Genomic DNA, 17,871 nt, shown 5'->3' with positions numbered 1-17,871 from the left:
TTTCTTCTCTACTCAGTCCTCAGCTCCATTCCCAGCTGTAGGAACAACAGAGGCAAAGATACACACACAAACATACAGGATACACAGAGAGAGCTTTCTTTCCAAAGCAGAGCCTTCCTTTCCTCCCTTTCCCTCCTGAGTCCAGCTCTGCACCTTGGGCTCCATTGCAGTCTCCTCAAAGGAAGAAAGGAGGGAAAGAAGGGGAGGCCGCTGAACCCCCAGAGCATACCTTCCTTTCCTGCAAAGGCCACCAGCGTAATAAGCAGCTTAGGCCCTGGCAATCCCTGCACATGCTTGAGGAGGGGGCTTTGGGGGCATCTATCTATGCACAGTCTCAGCCCCTGAAGCCATGGCTGCCTTCACAGCCTGCTCTGAGAGAGGGAAGTGGAGGAAGGCCTCGTTTGTTCAGAGGAATGGCTGGAGGGTCTTCTGGGGGGCCATCTGGAGTTATAAGAAGGAAGGAAGCCCCTCTTTTCCCTCCAAAGAAAGGCTGGGGGCCTGCCAGGCCTCCTCTCCCTCTCCTTCCCTGCGTCCTCCTGGGGATTTCTTGGGTCCCAGGAACTTCGGGGGTTATTATGACAAAAGAGGACATGGGATACCCTTGGAGAGAGGCATGGCCATGGAGGGGAGGGGGATCCAAAGGTAAAAAGGACTGTGAGGAGCCCCCTCCCTCCTGGAAAGTGGGGCAGAGGAGAGACCCTCGCTTCTGATGCGTCTTTGGGTGAGGCATTTGTGTCAAATACAGAGTATCAAACGGGATAGCATTGGAAACAACATTTTTCAGAGGGGGGAGAATAATTTTCCTTGGGGGGAGGGGGCTCTGTCTGGGGGGGAGAAGAACCCAAATCTAGGCCTAAGTCAAGAGGAGGCAGAAAAAGGACCCCAGAGCTCCTTCCTGGGAGAGGGACACCACCCGGCAACCTAGGAACTAGGTTTAGAAACCTACAGGATTTGGATTAAGCACCCCCTCACATACATACCTTTCACTTTACAACAACCTTGCAGAGGAGGACCAACAGAGAGACCCACGGCCCCAGAAAGGTTGCATGTCCCATCGGTTGTGGGATGTTGGTTAAAGGAGGAGAAGGAAAGAAGGAAGGAGTGAAGTTGCCAAGCAAAGGGAAACATAAAGGGACTGAGGGGGGACATCTGGGACCTGATTCAGGCATCTTCCCCCAGGAACCCATTATAAAAGCCTTCCACAGCTCACTGTGACATTTTAAATGACCATTTTGCAGATACAATATCTCAGATAAGAGCTGGCTTGGATGCCTGCATGATTACAGAGGCTATAGCTGAGGTGTCCAGTGCCTCCCTGAAAAAGAAAACCAACTCAGCTCTACCTCTGGAAAGTGGAAGCAGATAGACCTGGAAGGGAGGTGAAATGGGAAGAAGGGGAAAGGGGGAAAATCTTGGGGGAAGGATCTCTTTTCTGGGGTTTGCACCCATTGCTCCATCTCCCGGTCTCTGCGGGGGGGGGGGGGTCTGCTGGGAGGGGAGAGCATGGAATTCTGGGAGAGGCTGGCGGTTGGCTTGGATTCTAAATAGGGTTCTAGAAGGCTGGTGGGTTTGACTGTTGGCTGGTTAGGAATAATAATAATAATAATAATAATAATAATAATAATATATTTATATACCGCCTTTCCAATAAGATCAAAGCGGTTTACAAAATTACAAAAAAATACATAACACATAAATGAAGGAAGGTAAATCCCTGTGGATTCTGTCAGCCTTTGAGCTTCACAAGACTCTCTCTCTCTCTCTCTCTCTGAGGTTTTGGAGGCAAGGGACTAATAATAGGAACAATCATAGGATTAATCATTTATATCCCTGTTGGTTTATTTTATTTTCTAGGAAAGACTGAGGCTTGATTTGCTCTGAGAGCCATTGAATTCTACTTTTGGTGCTTCACAGAAGAGTGCATAAGTGTGTAAAGCACATTTAAAGCACCTCCATTTGCACTTTCTGCAGGTGTGCAAAGAACCAAGATAGCCTCCAAAGGAAGGAAGCGAGGAGAAACCACACTCGAGGAAGAAACTGGAGGAAAGGAGACCTTGGGAAGGTCAATGTCCAGCCCTCCTTTTTTGTAGTGAAGCCACTGGGAAGACTGGGATGCAATGGGGGTCATTTATGTGCAGTGCAGATACAGCCTGAGTTGGTTGTAAAAGGGTACAAGCACCCAAGTCTGGCTTTACCCTCTTAATAATGGTTTCACTTTTCAAAAAATAAGCACTTCGTTTTTCTGTCTAATCCTTATTTTTGTTGTTCTTTGTTTGTTTCTATATTTGTTTGTTTCATTCTTGGTAATATGAGATGGTCTGGTTTGTCAACTTCCTTCATCCATAAAAATCTCTTAATGAGAAAACTGAGGAGACTTTTAAAAACTCCCAAAGGAGCTACTTTTGGCCTTGTTTGGGGGAATATCCTCCTCTTAGAAGCCAAAGCCCAATGTTTGTGAAGAATAATGATAATAAGGCTTATATTAAAACTATCCTCCCTATTTCTGATCCCTTTTAAAACCCATATTCCCCAGAAAGAGCAGAGCTGTGTAATAAGCAAACCCTCTCAGAAAAGAGACACAAATAGGGTTGCCATAACCCGGCTGCAACCGGGTTTTTCCCGGCTTTGGCGGCACCTGCCCGGTCACGTCACGGGTGCAGCCAAAAACCGGGAAAAGCCCAGTTGCAGCGGTGTTGCTAGGCAACCCTCGGGGCCTCGCTGCCCTCCTCCTCCTCCACCGCGCATGGCCGCGCGGAGGAAAAGGAGGGCAGCGAGGCCTGGGGCGGAGGAGGCTGCAGGGAGGCGGCGCCTCTTGGGCGCAGCTCGCCAACCTCCCCGCCTCCCTGCAGCCTCCCCGCCTCCTTCCTGGTCTCTGCGGGGGCCAAGAAGGAGGCGAGGCCCCGGTGATCGCCGGCGGCCTGCTCACCTCCTTCCTGGTCTCCGCGGGGGCCAAGAAGGAGGCGAGGCCTCGGTGATCGCCAGCGGCCTGCTCACCTCCTTCCTGGTCTCCGCGGGGGCCAAGAAGGAGGCGAGGCCTTGGTGATCGCCGGCAGCCTGCTCGACTCCTTCCTGGTCTCCGCGGGGGCCAAGAAGGAGGCGAGGCCCCGGTGATCGCCGGCGGCCTGCTCACCTCCTTCCTGGTCTCCGCGGGGGCCAAGAAGGAGGAGAGGCCTCGGTGATCGCCGGCGGCCTGCTCGACTCCTTCCTGGTCTCCGCGGGGGCCAAGAAGGAGGCGAGGCCTCGGTGATCGCCGGCAGCCTGCTCGACTCCTTCCTGGTCTCCGCGGGGGCCAAGAAGGAGGCGAGGCCCCGGTGATTGCCGGCGGCCTGCTCACCTCCTTCCTGGTCTCCGCGGGGGCCAAGAAGGAGGCGAGGCCTCGGTGATCGCCGGCGGCCTGCTCACCTCCTTCCTGGTCTCCGCGGGGGCCAAGAAGGAGGCGAGGCCTCGGTGATCGCCGGCGGCCTGCTCGACTCCTTCCTGGTCTCCGCGGGGGCCAAGAAGGAGGCGAGGCCTTGGTGATCGCCGGCGGCCTGCTCACCTCCTTCCTGGTCTCCGCGGGGGCCAGGAGCGAGGTGAGGCCCCGGCCATCGCTGGCGGCCTGCTCGCCTCCTTCCTGGTCTCCGCGGGGGCCAAGAAGGAGGCGAGGCCCCGGTGATTGCCGGCGGCCTGCTCACCTCCTTCCTGGTCCCTGCAGGGGCCAGGAACGAGGTGAGGCCCCGGCGATGGCCGGCGGTCTCCTCGCCTCCTCCCTGGTCTCCGCGGGGGCCAGGAGCGAGGTGAGGCCCCGGCCATCGCCGGCGGCCTGCTCGCCTCCTTACTGGTCCCTGCGGGAGCCAAGAAGGAGGCGAGGCCCTGATCCTGGCCTCCGATTGCGGCGAGGCCCGGGGCCCAGGTGGGGAGGGAAAGCCTCCTTAAGTGGAGGCTTTCCCTCACCGCTTGGCCTCCGCTCCCCGCCGCAATCGCGAGGGGAAATGTAGGACAAAATTTTGAAATGTAGGACACATTTTGTGTGTCCTACATTTGAAAATTTTGTCCTACATTTTTCCCGGTTTCGAGGTCCGGCACTATGGCAACCCTAGACACAAAAGACACACAAAGAGACACACTTCCTTCCTTTTGGCCCAAGGAGCCCTGCCTCCTTCTGACTCTGGAGCCTCAGGAGAGAAAGAGAAGCCTCTGTTCAACTGAGGCCTCAGAGAAGGTTCTGGAACATGATTCCCCACAATCAGAAGCAGCACGAAAAATGGCTGCCAGAACACAAAATGGCCTCCTGTTCCTCAGCACTTGGCATTTGACATTTGAAGCCTTCAGGGGAGAGAGAGAGACTGAGGGGAAGAGAGGAAGGAGGCCGTGGAGGGAGGGGGCCTTGGGAGATATAGGGCCTTCCTGAGATATTCGGGGTTCATTTCCTAACAAAGGGGTTTCTGGCCTCATAAAAGATTTGGGGCAAACTGGATCTGAAAGGCAGTAGTAGCCTCTTGCCAATGGGATTTACAGTGTTTCCTGGACTGGATCTCCCAGCATCCACAGGGCCAGAGAGAGGAGGGTCCTGCCCTGCATAGGGCTGCCATTTCATGGGCCTTAGGCTCTGGGAATGTGTGCCTTTGGCCAGTGTCCGTGTGGCTGGGGCTCCAGGGCCCTTCAGTCCCTCCTGCCTTGTTCCATATTAACTGCAGGAGGAGCCTGTGAGGGTGGGGCAGGGGGCGGGGCCTTCCAGCTCCTTTGCCCTCATTGGCCAGACTGAAGAAGGGGAGGAGCTTCTGCCTCTCTATTTAGCTCTGTGTGCAGAAGAGAGAGTGAGGAGGGGACAGAGAGAGAAGGAGGAAGTAAGTAAGTAAGTAAGTGTAGTGGCAGCAGAAGGACAAGGCCTGGAAGCGGTGGGCTTTACTGCTGTGCTGAGGGCTGGCTGGGCCTGGCTTGGGTCTACTGCTGCTGCTGCTTTGCTTTGGCCACTGCTCCCACGGAGGGGAGGAAGGAGGCCCAGCAGGCCTTCCAGGCATGGGCCACTCTCTCTGAAGGAGGGAGACTGCGACTCCCCAAAAAGACTTTTGGTTTGGCATTTTAGTGTTGTTAAGGTTTGAAATCCTGTTTGGGGTTCATTTTGACTTTGGGGCCCTTTTATCCTCCATTTTGGGTTCCCTGAAGGCCTCCAACTGCCAACTGCCAAGCGCTGAGGCAGAGGCAGACATTTTGTGTTCTGGTGGCCATTTTGTGCTGCTTGTGACTGTGGGGAACAATGTTCCAGATCCTTCTCTGAGGCCTCAGTTGAACAGAGGCTCCTCTTTCTCTCCTGAGGCTCCAGAGTCAGAAGGAGGCCAGGCTCCTTGGGCCAAAAGGAAGGAAGTGTGTCTCTTTGTGTGTCTTTTCTGAGAGGGTTTTCTTATTACAGAGCTCTGCTCCTTCTGGGGAACATGGGTTTTAAAAGGGATCAGAAATGGAGAGCACAGTTTTAATAGAAGCCTTATTCTCATTCTTCACAAACATTGGGCTTCTAAGAGGAGGCTAGTCCCCCCAAAAAGGCCAAAAGTGGCTCCTTTGGGAGGTTTTAAAAGTCTCCCCAGTTTTCTTATTAAGAGACTTTCAGGCAAGAAGGAAGGAGGCAGACCAGAATAACTCATATTACCAAGAATGAAACAAACAAACATACAAACAAACAAGAACAACAAAAATAAGGATTAGACTGAAATACAAACTACTTTTTTTAAAAAAGGAAAACTATTATTAGGAGGGTAAAAACAAGACATGGGTGCTTCTACCCTTTTAAAACCGACTCAGGTTGTATCTGCACTGCAGAAATAATCTAGTTCTAAAGTGTGTTAACTCTCCTGGCTCCTTCCTATGGAATCCTGGGATTTGTAGTTTGTTGTGGCATGAGAGCTCTCTGGCAGAGAAGGCTAAGTGTCCAAAGGTAAAATCCCAATATTCCATAGCGGTTAAAGCAGTGTCAATGTGCCTTATTTCTATAGTGCGGATGCAACCTTCTTGGGAAAGGGGCTGATGCTGGGGAAAAGCACTGGTGAACACTGGGATGCCCACCTCTGCATCGGCCCAAAAGAGGCTTATGTCACCTGTGTATGTCACCAGCAGGATGCTGTTCTCTGTGTCTTTGAGTGCTGCAGGGTCTCTTGCCAAGCCAATCCTAACCCTGCTCCCTTTTCTCAGGAACTTCATCTCGGTCTCCTTGTACACGGCTTTGGGGCCTCTCTTTTTGGAAGTGCCCCAAGTGCAGGACCACCAGGAACACTGCCCACCTGATGGCCGACACAGAGGCCAAGCGGAGGGAGTTGCGCTCCAACACAAAGGGGCTGCGGAGGTACAACAACTCTTTGGTGAGTCCCCATCCTGGTTATTAGTATCATATGTTTCACTGCTGGGCCAGCTCATGAAAGCAAGTGGAGAACATATTCTCCCAATTTGGCAGAGACAGTCCTGGTAAATCCTCTGCCACCCCACTTTTTCAGGGGCTTTCAAAAATGTCCTGGTTTTGTTCTCCTCCTCCCACTTTCCCCTTTGTCCTCAGCTCACTTCAGTTCCTACAAAATGAGTGCCAAGGATTTTGAACCCCATCAACTCAAAAGTGGGGAGAGAAGAGGAAAGAAGGGGGCAAGGACTTGTCCTTGCTAGGAGTCTGAGGCAAAAGCAAACTGCTGTGCCCTTCCCCGCTTTTGTGACCTTCCTCATAAACATCTTTGGCCATCTTCACCACCTTCTGGTGTTGTTTGTCCACGTGTGTCTTTCTTTTCCCATCTGTGAAATGTTGGGGGATATGGGGGAACATCTCTGGATCTAAGCTGTGGCCCTCAAGCCCACAATATTCTCCAGAACTGTTTTTTAAATATGACATTTGGCACTGAAATTTGGCAACAAATGGATAAATGCACTATAATTCTTTGGTGGCTAAATGTAGTATATGTTATAGTCAATATCTTAATCTATCCTGAATATCCCAGCCATAGCCTAAATTATTTTGTTTACATCTTATCTTTGGTTTATATATGATATATTGTGTATATCGAGCTAGAATAGACCCTTTCAATCAACTACTAAACGATTCTTCAACAGATAGGTAAATTCAGCTGATTCAGTGGGTCTACTCTGGTGAGGAACAGAGGCAGTTTTGCTTATGTGAAATCACAATACTTGTGAAACTCAGCTTATTCCACACATGGTTGTAAATCCTATGGGATCAATAGGTCTTCTTGGGCTAAGACTAACAGTATGATTCAGGCCCTTATCATGGTAATGAAAATCATTTCATGGTTCAGACTGAATAATAGTGAATCAAATATGATTGGATGGGTTATACTTATAAGATGTAGTGATTGTGTGCAGAGGGATTTTGCAGCACCCTTGAGACCAACTGTGTGAAAGATATTGCAGCATTCAACCTGGTCTGTGCCCCTTCCTCTGGCAACAGCCCTCTGACCCTCTCCTCTCACCCCCTCAGAGCTCAGCCCCAGTGGTCAGTGGGACGGAAATGGGTCTTCCCAGCCACAACACATTGCTATGGGCTACATTCCTCTGGCCATGCAAGCAACTGCACAAGACCGTTCCTGAGAGGAACAAGAAGGGATAGGAAATGTCCGAGACCCAGGTAGCCCCCTGTCCTTTTGGACTCTCAGTCTGTGGGGCTCTTGCTACTGAGATGGCCTCAGGGAAGGCAGAGCAACTGACTTCTAACCTCTGGTGATGGTGGGGCTGGGGTGTCTTTTCCAGGCATTCCTCACCCTCCTCAAGGGCTGCCCCACCTTCGACCAGAGCCAGTAATGCAGCCACCATGGTTCTCCAGCTCTGGCAGAGTTTGTCCTTCAGCCCTCCCTGTTAGCTCACCATTTCCTCCAAAGGAGGCCATACTTGAAGGCCACAGACCCAGTCAGTCCCTTGGAGGGGAGAGAGAGCTGGGGGGCTCTGGAAGAAAATGGAGTGGGGTGAACCCAGGAGGAAATGGATGGGAAACAGGATGATGTGAAAAGACCTTCCTATTGACACCCAGAGAATGTCAGAAACTCAGAGCTTTGCTTCCCAGATTTTATCCTACACAAACACACACACAATTGACATATCCAGCGGGAGCCATGTTGGCCATATAGCAGTAGCATCCCAAATCCACAAAACTAGGATATCGGATATGTTATATGGATGTGAATATACCACATTTTAGGCTTCACGGGAGAATGATAAAGAGAAGGCCAATGGATGGGACCTGTACTATTGGAGGTTGCTACCTCCAACAAAGGTTTTAAAATATCTTTTAAATTGGGACAGCATTGGTATGTTTTACCTTATCAACACCTACAAGTTTTCCTGTGTAAAAGCATGGAGCCTGCCTGAGAAATTCAGTTTTCTCTTCCAAACAGAGGGGCTTGTAGCCTCACAAAGGATTCGAGACAAACTGGATTTCAAAGGCAGTAGCTTTTTGCTTGCTAACATTATTTAAAGTTTGTTTCCTGGGATAAATTCTGAAGTAATGAAATAATATTTGGGATGCACCATGTGTTTTCCTTCCCTTTTATTAGTCACTCTCTGGATCAGGGCTATTTTCTATTGCAGGTGACTTTTGCGGATGTGGCGATATATTTCACCGAGGATGAATGGAAACTCTTGACAAAGAAGCAGAGACTTCTGTACAGCGATGTTATGATGGCGAATTATGAGAATGTGGCCTCTGTGGGTAAGGAACTTGACTCCACTGCCCTTCCTGTGAAGACTGAGGGTCCTTTCATACTACATTGTTATGGTGTTATGTTTCTACTTTAGAATTATGGAATCATAGAGTTGGAATAGGCAACAAGGGCCATCCAGTTAAACCCCTGGCCATGCAGGAATACACATTCAAAGCACCCCCAACAGATAGTCATCCAGCCTTTGTTTAAAGATCTCCAAAGAAGGAACGCTTTAGAAATAAATCTTAATAATAATAACAATGGCTCAGTACAGATTAGAAGAAAGGGGTGGCCACAGGCTGTCCCTTTCTCCTCCGGATCATTGCCGCAGCAACCTCATGGCTGCAAGAACGATCTGCAGCCAAAAGGAGCTCAGAAATGGAACTCCTTCCTGTGATGCCACCAAGGCGCCATTTGCACCTTGGAGCGTCACGGTGATATGTCTTATGCGCCGTGCTGTTTGGACGCGTCACACAAGACACGTCATGGATGCATGCGCCGTATGGATGGCGCTGCGTCAAGATTGTGCTGCCCATAAGTATTAGGCTTTGGGAGTGCACAGTTACTGCATGCTCCCAAACCCTAAAATCACCGCCGGCATGCCACAAAGTGCCCATTTGTACCAGGCCAATAATAACAATAATGATACTCCACCACGTTCAGAGGAAGGATATTGCACTCTCGAACAGCCCTTACTGTCAGCAAGTTCCTCCTAATCTTTAGGTGGCATCTCTTTTCCTGTGGCTTGCATCCACTGTTCCTCTCCTTTTCTCTGGAATAGGAGAAAGCAAGCTTGATCCATCAAGGTGACATCTCTTCAAATATTTGAACAGGGCTATTATATCCACTCTTAACCTTCTCTTTTCCTGGATAAATATAGCCAGCTCCTAAGCCACTTCTCATAGGGCTTGATGGTTTTCAGTTCCTTCACCTTTTTGGTTGCCCTCCTTTGGATACTCTCCAGATTCTCAACATCCTTTTTGAATTGTGGTGCCAAGAACTAGACACAGGGTTATTTCAAGTGAGGCCTGACCAAAGCAGAATAGAGTGGCACTATTACTTCTCTTGATCTAGACACTATACTTTTATTGATAAAGCCTAGGATCATATTGACCTTTTTAGCTGCCTCATGTTCAACTTCTGGTCTACTATGAGTCCTAAGCTACTTTCACACGTAGTTTAATTGTCATAACAATATCCTGTGTAATCTTGGAATTTGTAGTTTGGTGAGGCACTATTGCTCTCCACTTTCTAAGGATTCTAAATACAGTGGTACCCCGGGATACGAATTGATCGCGTTACGAAATTTCCGGGATACGAAAAAGTTAGATTGGAAAAAACTGTTCCGGGTTACGAAAGATTTTTCGGGTTACGAAATTAATTTCGGCGCGAAATTCAAATGCGAAGCGCGGCTAGCGGCTTTCCAGCGCTAACGGAAAGCCTTTTCGGGTTGCGAATTTTTTCGGGTTACGAACGGCGCCGCGGAACGAATTAATTTCGTAACCCGAGGTAGCACTGTATCCCATTCTAAACTGCCAATTCTAGGATTCTGTGGGAAGGAACTATGGAGATAAATGCTTTTCACCCCCAAATGCTCCTCAGCACATCCCTCAGTAGGGCGGTTTACAGACTGCCCCTTTGGGGTGGCCTGTACCTGCCCCTTTCATCAACGGATCAGGGCCTCAGCTGCCACAGCGGCAGCCCTGAGGCCCCAATCCACCGCTTTTCCACGCCGTGGCCTGGAAAAAGTGTCCTTGGGGCTTCAAGCCCCAAAGACACCCCAACAGCGGCGTGGAAAGAAGAAAGGGGCCACTCTGCACCTTTCTCTTTTGTATCGCTGGCGCAGCTCTCTAAAGGCTGCACCAGCGACACAAATGAACGAAGGAGCTCCAAAATGGAGTTCCTTCCTGCACCGTGGAAAGGGCGCCACAAGCGCCCTTTCATGACACCAGGACGTCACGTCCATGCCGCTCCGTTTGAATGCGGCGCAGTCGTGACATCCTAATGGGCATCACCATCTGCATGTAGAATGGGCGCCACCATTTTGTACGTACTGTGTGCGTACTAGGGTTGGGGGCGTCTGAAAAATATGCCCCCGGGCAACCCTAGTACGTACACAGTACGTACTAGGGCGCCCTTCTGGAAAGGTCCTAAGTTTCCTGGCTTTTTTGGCCCTTCTTCCAGGCTTTTCAGGCTCAGGAGAGTCTTCTTGGGGAAAAGGCCTCCCTTGGCCCTACAATGGCTCAGAAAGAGCCCAATAGTGGCAAAATGGCCTCTGGTTCCCCAAAGGGATGCTGTGGGATACTGAGGAGAAAATGGTATTTCATTTCACCCCCAGACAATACAATGTTAGGTTGCTCCTGAGATCCCCTGTGGGCCAGTGTGACCCCCCCCCCCATCCCCAACATTAGGCCATCCCTGTCTTATAGATGCCTTAAGGCTGGCACTTGACCCTCACCAAAATTGGAGTCCAGGTCCCAGCCCCCTTGCTCTTGCTTTCCCAATGACTTATTTGTATATTGATTATCCTGCCTTTCTCAACAAATGGGACTCAGAATGTCCCTTTTGTGCATCACATGCTGTGGATGTGTGTCTGTGATAGAGAGATGGAGGGAATGGGAAAAACAGAAAGGCAGGAAAGAGATGCTGAAGGTGAAAGCTGAAGCAGTGCGGATAGGCAAGAGGGAAGGTTGGAGAGTGGAGGGAGAAAGGGAAGGGGATCAGGTCTCTGGGAGCCAGGAAAGGAAAGCAGGAGCAAAGCCAGGATTGCCTAGCTCTGTGTTGTTGTTGTTGTTGTTGTTATTATTATTATTAACCTTTATTTATAAAGCGCTGTAAATTTACACAGTGCTGTACATACAATCTTTTTAATTGGACGGTTCCCTGCCCTCTGTCTTACAATCTAAAAAGACATGACACAGAAGGAGAAGGGAGTGGTGGTGGCTAAGGGGCCTGTCTACTAAGATAATACATATAAAATACATAGCAATACTGGAAATGATTCAATAAAACAGACAATAAAAGAACATCAAATAGCAAGTGACAATTATGCAATGGCTGGGAACGCTTCTCTGAACAGGATGGTCTTCAGCTCCGTTTTGAAGCTGGTTAATGAAGTGATGGCTCTTGCTCGCGGGGGAAGAAGGTTCCAGGAGTGAGGGGCAGCGAGTGAGAAGGGGCGAATCCTAGATGGGGCAGAGGAAATCCTGGGCTGGGACAGCAGGCTTGACTACCAGAACGGAGGGCCCTAGTGGGAAGGTGAGGGGAAATAAGGTGAGGTATGTGGACAGGAAAGGACCTCTGGGAAGGGTCAAGAGAGGGGCCTTGGGGATTGGGAGGCAGCCACCAACCTGACAGGTTTTAAGAACTGAACTGGTGAGAACCGGTTCAGGCCCTGGTTTTCAGACATATTAAGGGCTTCCATTTAGCAATTATGAACAATGTCTATGAAGAAAGGAAAGGCAACACAAAAATTCCTTTTTCTCTAATGTTTCTTTTTCCTACCTGAGCTTGCTTAGGGTCTTTTACTTGAAATGCTAGAGTTTGGGGAAGACACCTGCAAGTGCTATGCTTTTAGGGGAATTAGATACTTAGCTCAAAGGGGAGATATAGTTTGATTGAGGCAACAGTGACCTCAGGATCCAGCAAAGCTATAGCAGGTCTGCAATCACACAGAACTCCAAAGGCATTTGAAAGGCAAAATGAACACACACGCACACAGAGAATTATGTAACAAAGGTGGGAGTGGTGAATAAATGTAAGCCTTTGCTAATGGTAATATGTTGCCTGGATGGATCTCAATCCCAGTTGCTGAGAATCCGGAATGGGGAGAGAAGTCAATAAATAGCTCCCATGGCAAATGGGGTTGGAGAGTGTATTGAGGTGCTTAGCCATGTAAACCGACAGAGGACCCTATCGCATGGGATAAAAAAGCCAGCTTAACTTTTCTGAACTGAATTCTGATTCGGGCTGCATCCGGGTCCTATCATATGTGAATCTCCGCTGAATCCACCATCCAAATCCATCCTGGATTCAGCCCGAATCCCCACAGCACTTCAGCGGCCATTTTTTTAGTGTTGGAAGCTTCCACTTAAAAAAGAAGGGGGATGCCTGAGCATGCCTCGGACCCAGGCTACATCTGGGATGGATTTGGCCAATAGATTCAGCAGTGATTTACATATGATTGGACCCGGACATAGCCCAAATTAAAATTCTCTTTGGGAAGGTACCCTGGCTTTCTTACCCCATGCAATAGGGTGCAGAGTCTCTGCCTGCAACTGGACTGAGGCTGAAGAACAGCCACTAGGAGCAGATATTTATGCTGTAATTGTTCCTTAGTGGCAGAAACTGAGGGTATGAAAAGGTTTAAATTGCTTTAGAATGTTTCCTGGGTGAGGAAAGAATGGTCTGAAACCAAATTTAATGCAATGAGGGCTTGGTTTAAGCTCTCCCCATTTACTGTGACTTCCTTCACTCTGTCCATCACTTCTTCTCTTAAATTAATGAGGAGAATTAAATTAAATTAAAATTATATTCTGGCCTCAAAAATAAGAGCCCTCCCTCCACCCCAACTGTCATCATCAGACCTGGGAGGGAGTGAAAAAGACAGGCCCAATTTCCATCAGGCCTAACTGTGACTTTTACTGTAACTCACGTCGCTCTGTTTTATTTTACTGTATTGTATTTATTTTTGTATTTTATTTTATTCTCTTTATTTTTATTGTTGTAACCCACCCGGATTCCTTGTGATTGGGCAGGCTATAAATAAATCATCAGCATCATTATTATTATTGGTGCAAGTACCTCAGACAAAAGGGATTAGCACACTGATTCTCAGAGCCTTTTTCTGACTATTTCCTTCCAGTCCCACTCCTTAGCCATAATCCCTTCAACCTCTACAGACATAAATGGATCATGCAGCTAAATCCATTCATTTTCTCAAGGCAGGTTCTCCTACAATCTCTTCTTTGCTACCTCCTATGAGTAGGGATCCATACCTGCAAAAATGCTAAATTCAGGGCACTCACTCCAACTTTATTAATTTTATATCAAATAGGGAAGGGTTAACAGGTGGCTAAATCTTGGGGTAACACATTCCTCTCTTGATTCAGAGAGTCAGTCTTGTGTGTCATTGTTCTTTTTTTTTTTTCAGAAGAACATGTCAGTCTTGAGAGAGTCCATACATGTGAGAGGCCACATAAATGCCAGCACTGTGGGAAATGTTTTCCTTCAAAGTCAGACCTTGTGAGACATCAGAGAGTCCACACAGGAGAGAAGCCACACAAATGCCAGCATTGTGGGAAATGTTTTCCTTCAAAGTCAAACCTAGTGACACATCTGAGACTCCACACAGGAGTGAAGCCATTCAGATGCCAGCATTGTGGGAAATATTTCTCTCAGAAGTCAAACCTCCTAATACATCAGAGAGTCCACACAGGAGAGAAGCCACACAAATGCCAGCATTGTGGGAAATGTTTTGCCTATAAGCCAGTCCTTGTCATGCATCGAAGAGTCCACACAGGAGAGAAGCCATACAAATGCCAGCATTGTGAGAAATGTTTTTCTTCAAGGTCACACCTAGTGAAACATCTGAGACTCCACACAGGAGTGAAGCCATTCAAATGCTAGCATTGTGGGAAAGGTTTCTCTCAGAAGTCAAACCTCCTGATACATCAGAGAGTCCACACAGGAGAGAAGCCATTCAAATGCCAGCATTGTAGGAAAGGTTTTTCTCAGAAGCCCAACCTAGTGACACATCAGAGAGTCCACACAGGAGAGAAGCCACACAAATGCCAGCATTGTGGGAAAGGTTTCTCTCAGAAGTCAGACCTAGTGAAACATCAGAGAGTCCACACAGGAGAGAAGCCATACAAATGCCAGCATTGTGGGAAATGTTTCTCTTCGAAGTCAAACTTAGTGATACATCAGAGAGTCCACACAGGAGAGAAGCCACATAAATGCCAGCATTGTGGGAAATGTTTTTCCTCAAAGTCAAACCGAGTGATACATCAGAGAGTCCACACAGGAGAGAAGCCACACAAATGCCAGCATTGTGGGAAAGGTTTTCCTTTAAAGTCAAACCTAGTGACACATCTGAGACTCCACACAGGAGTGAAGCCATTCAAATGCCAGCATTGTGGGAAAGGTTTCTCTCAGAAGTCAAACCTCCTGATACATCAGAGAGTCCACACAGGAGAGAAGCCATTCAAATGCCAGCATTGTAGGAAAGGTTTTTCTCAGAAGCCCAACCTAGTGACACATCAGAGAGTCCACACAGGAGAGAAGCCACACAAATGCCAGCATTGTGGGAAAGGTTTCTCTCAGAAGTCAGACCTAGTGAAACATCAGAGAGTCCACACAGGAGAGAAGCCATACAAATGCCAGCATTGTGGGAAATGTTTCTCTTCGAAGTCAAACTTAGTGATACATCAGAGAGTCCATGCAGGAGAGAAACCACATAAATGCCAGCAGTGAACTAACACTGTTTTTGTTAAGAAGTATTACAAGAAAAATATTTTCAATGCATTGGTGATAAGAGAAAGCCCTTGTGATTTTGTTTTTAAGGGTTGTCTGTTCATAAAGTTATTGATTTTTGTATGTTGTTGTGTTGCTATTGCTGTTGTTGTTGTTGTTTTACAGAATTCTAGAATAAGAATGGACCACAAGACCCATGTAGTCCAACCCCCGACACACAGGATGACAAAGCATGGATTTATAGGATTCTGGCTTTGTAAGGCACCACAAGCGCCATCTAGTCCAAGCCCCTGCCATACAGGAAGATGTAGCATGCTGGGTAGGTGTGTTATGTGTGAATGTGACATAATTAGAAGATGAAGTATGAGATGAAGGATCTGGCACAGAGAAGCAAGAAAAGCTCAAACTGAATGTGCAAAAGATAAAGACACCGTAATGCAAGGACATGAAAGCGAATGTATTAAAAGAAGAATGGACTGTGTATAACACAACTTGATGTAAAGAGCACCAGAACAAGAACGGAATGGGAAAAAGACGTCACTCATCAGGAAAAATGATGCACATATAAAAAGCATAAAGGAATATTCAAAACCATGGTGCTAGTGTGCCAAAATCAGCTGGAACTGGCACCCATCGCTATTTCAGAAAACTGATCGACCTCTGGGAAGATTTGTGTGCATGAGCATTGTATGAATGTGTGCATGATTTGAGGCCTCTTGACATGTAATATATTAGAATGAGTGTCCCCAATGTTAGAATAAATGTTACATACAAAGTGTTTGAACCCAGATCTGGTCTCTTATGTGTCTGATTAAAAGTTTTATGGTCCGATTCTGTATTTACTCACCACTCAAGAACACCTAGATTGGTGACAGTTGTCTGATCTCTCATTTCACCTTCTGGAGCTCCTGCACTGATCCCTGAAAGCGGAAAGAGAACTAACCAAGCAGTGGGGACACACTTCCTTTGTTAACCCATTACGATTCCACTATAAGAGACAGGCTTTGGAGTTCTTATCCACTGCCAGCCGTAAGGTTTGGGTTAAAATATGGGGGGTTGGTCATCTCCTGCAGCCTCTGGTTCCATTGGAGGCAGGGCTTCTTCTCCAGCATCACCTGGAACAACGGACCAGAACAATGGACAACAACAGATGGATGTGGCATGTGTGTTTGTGCATAGACATTTGTACATCTGTATGTGTGTATGTATGTGGGAGATCTAAGTGCACTCAGACTTATACTTTTAAGAGCTTACACACACACACATCTATATATATATGGAATGTTTCAAGTCTATACATCTTGCATACGATACCCATAGATACATCTATACATACCCATAGATACCTGTCTGAACGTGTGCATGTGTACGTGTGTGTGTGTGTGTGTGTGTATATATACATATATATATATAGAGAGAGAGATAGAGAGAGAGATGCAAACACATGTACACATATATGTTGGATCATATATATATGATTTATATATTTATATATACTCTTCTACTTGCATACAGTTTAAACATAAGGAAATGCATAGAGGAATATGTAAGTACATATGAATGCGCATGTATACACCCCCCAGGTTCTGGTCAACATCAGCGTGTAGATATAATTATAATTGTATATATGTTTACTTCCGGTCATAACAGCATAACTGCCCTGCAATTGCTGTAATTGAAATGTTTATACTTTGCGATGTTTTTATGACATGTATTTTACACATGATTGCCTCCTGAGGACACTGTGAGGGCTGCCATTGGCTGGAGTCCGCACACTCCCACCATCCCTGGCCCTGATTGGCTGGAATCCCCATCCCTCCCACCATCCCTGGCCCTGATTGGCTGGAATCCCAGTCCCTCCCTCCATCCCTGGCCCTGATTGGCTGGAATACCAGTCCCTCCCTCCATCCCTGGCCCTGATTGGCTGGAATCCCAGTCCCTCCCTCCATCCCTGGCCCTGATTGGCTGGAATACCAGTCCCTCCCACCATCCCTGGCCCTGATTGGCTGGAATCCCAGTCCCTCCCACCATCCCTGGCCCTGATTGGCTGGAATCCCAGTTCCTCCCACCATCCCTGGCCCTGATTGGCTGGAATCTCAGTCCCCCCTACCATCCTTGGCCTTGATTGGCTAGAATCCCAGTCCCTCCCACCATCCCTGGCCCTGATTGGCTGGAATACCAGTCCCTGCCACCATCTCTGGCCCTGATTGGCTGGAATCCCAGTCCCTCCCTCCATCCCTGGCCCTGATTGGCTGGAATCCCAGTCCCTCCCACCATCCCTGGCCCTGATTGGCTGGAATCCCAGTTCCTCCCACCATCCCTGGCCCTGATTGGCTGGAATCCCAGTCCCTGCCACCATCCCTGGCCCTGATTGGCTGGAATCCCAGTCCCTCCCACCATCCCTGGCCCTGATTGGCTGGAATCCCAGTCCCTCCCTCCATCCCTGGCCCTGATTGGCTGGAATCCCAGTTCCTCCCACCATCCCTGGCCCTGAATGGCTGGAATCTCAGTCCCCCCTACCATCCTTGGCCCTGATTGGCTGGAATACCAGTCCCTGCCACCATCCCTGGCCCTGATTGGCTGGGATCCCAGTCCCTCCCACCATCCCTGGCCCTGATTGGCTGGAATACCAGTCCCTGCCTCCTTGTGTTCTGGGGGACTTTAGTGTTCCAGCAGCCATTTTGTGTTTAGGCAGCCATTTTGTGTTCTGGTGGCCATTTTGTGCTGCTTGTGA

At 48.5% G+C, this 17,871-nt stretch overlaps 1 protein-coding gene and 1 pseudogene across 1 annotated transcript in view; both read left to right on the top strand.

Moving 5' to 3' along the window:
• Positions 1-17,871, top strand: part of LOC149301582 (uncharacterized) — a 65,796-nt gene that overhangs the window by 24,171 nt on the left and 23,754 nt on the right. The window lies entirely within an intron of this gene.
• LOC149301584 (uncharacterized) lies at positions 1,697-15,916 on the top strand (annotated as a pseudogene).

Source organism: Sceloporus occidentalis, unplaced genomic scaffold (assembly GCF_023333645.1).
Source record: "Sceloporus occidentalis isolate IW3139 unplaced genomic scaffold, rSceOcc1.0.p SCAF_21, whole genome shotgun sequence".
NCBI classification, from domain to species: domain Eukaryota; kingdom Metazoa; phylum Chordata; class Lepidosauria; order Squamata; family Phrynosomatidae; genus Sceloporus; species Sceloporus occidentalis.
This window is presented reverse-complemented; position numbering and strand designations above follow the sequence as displayed.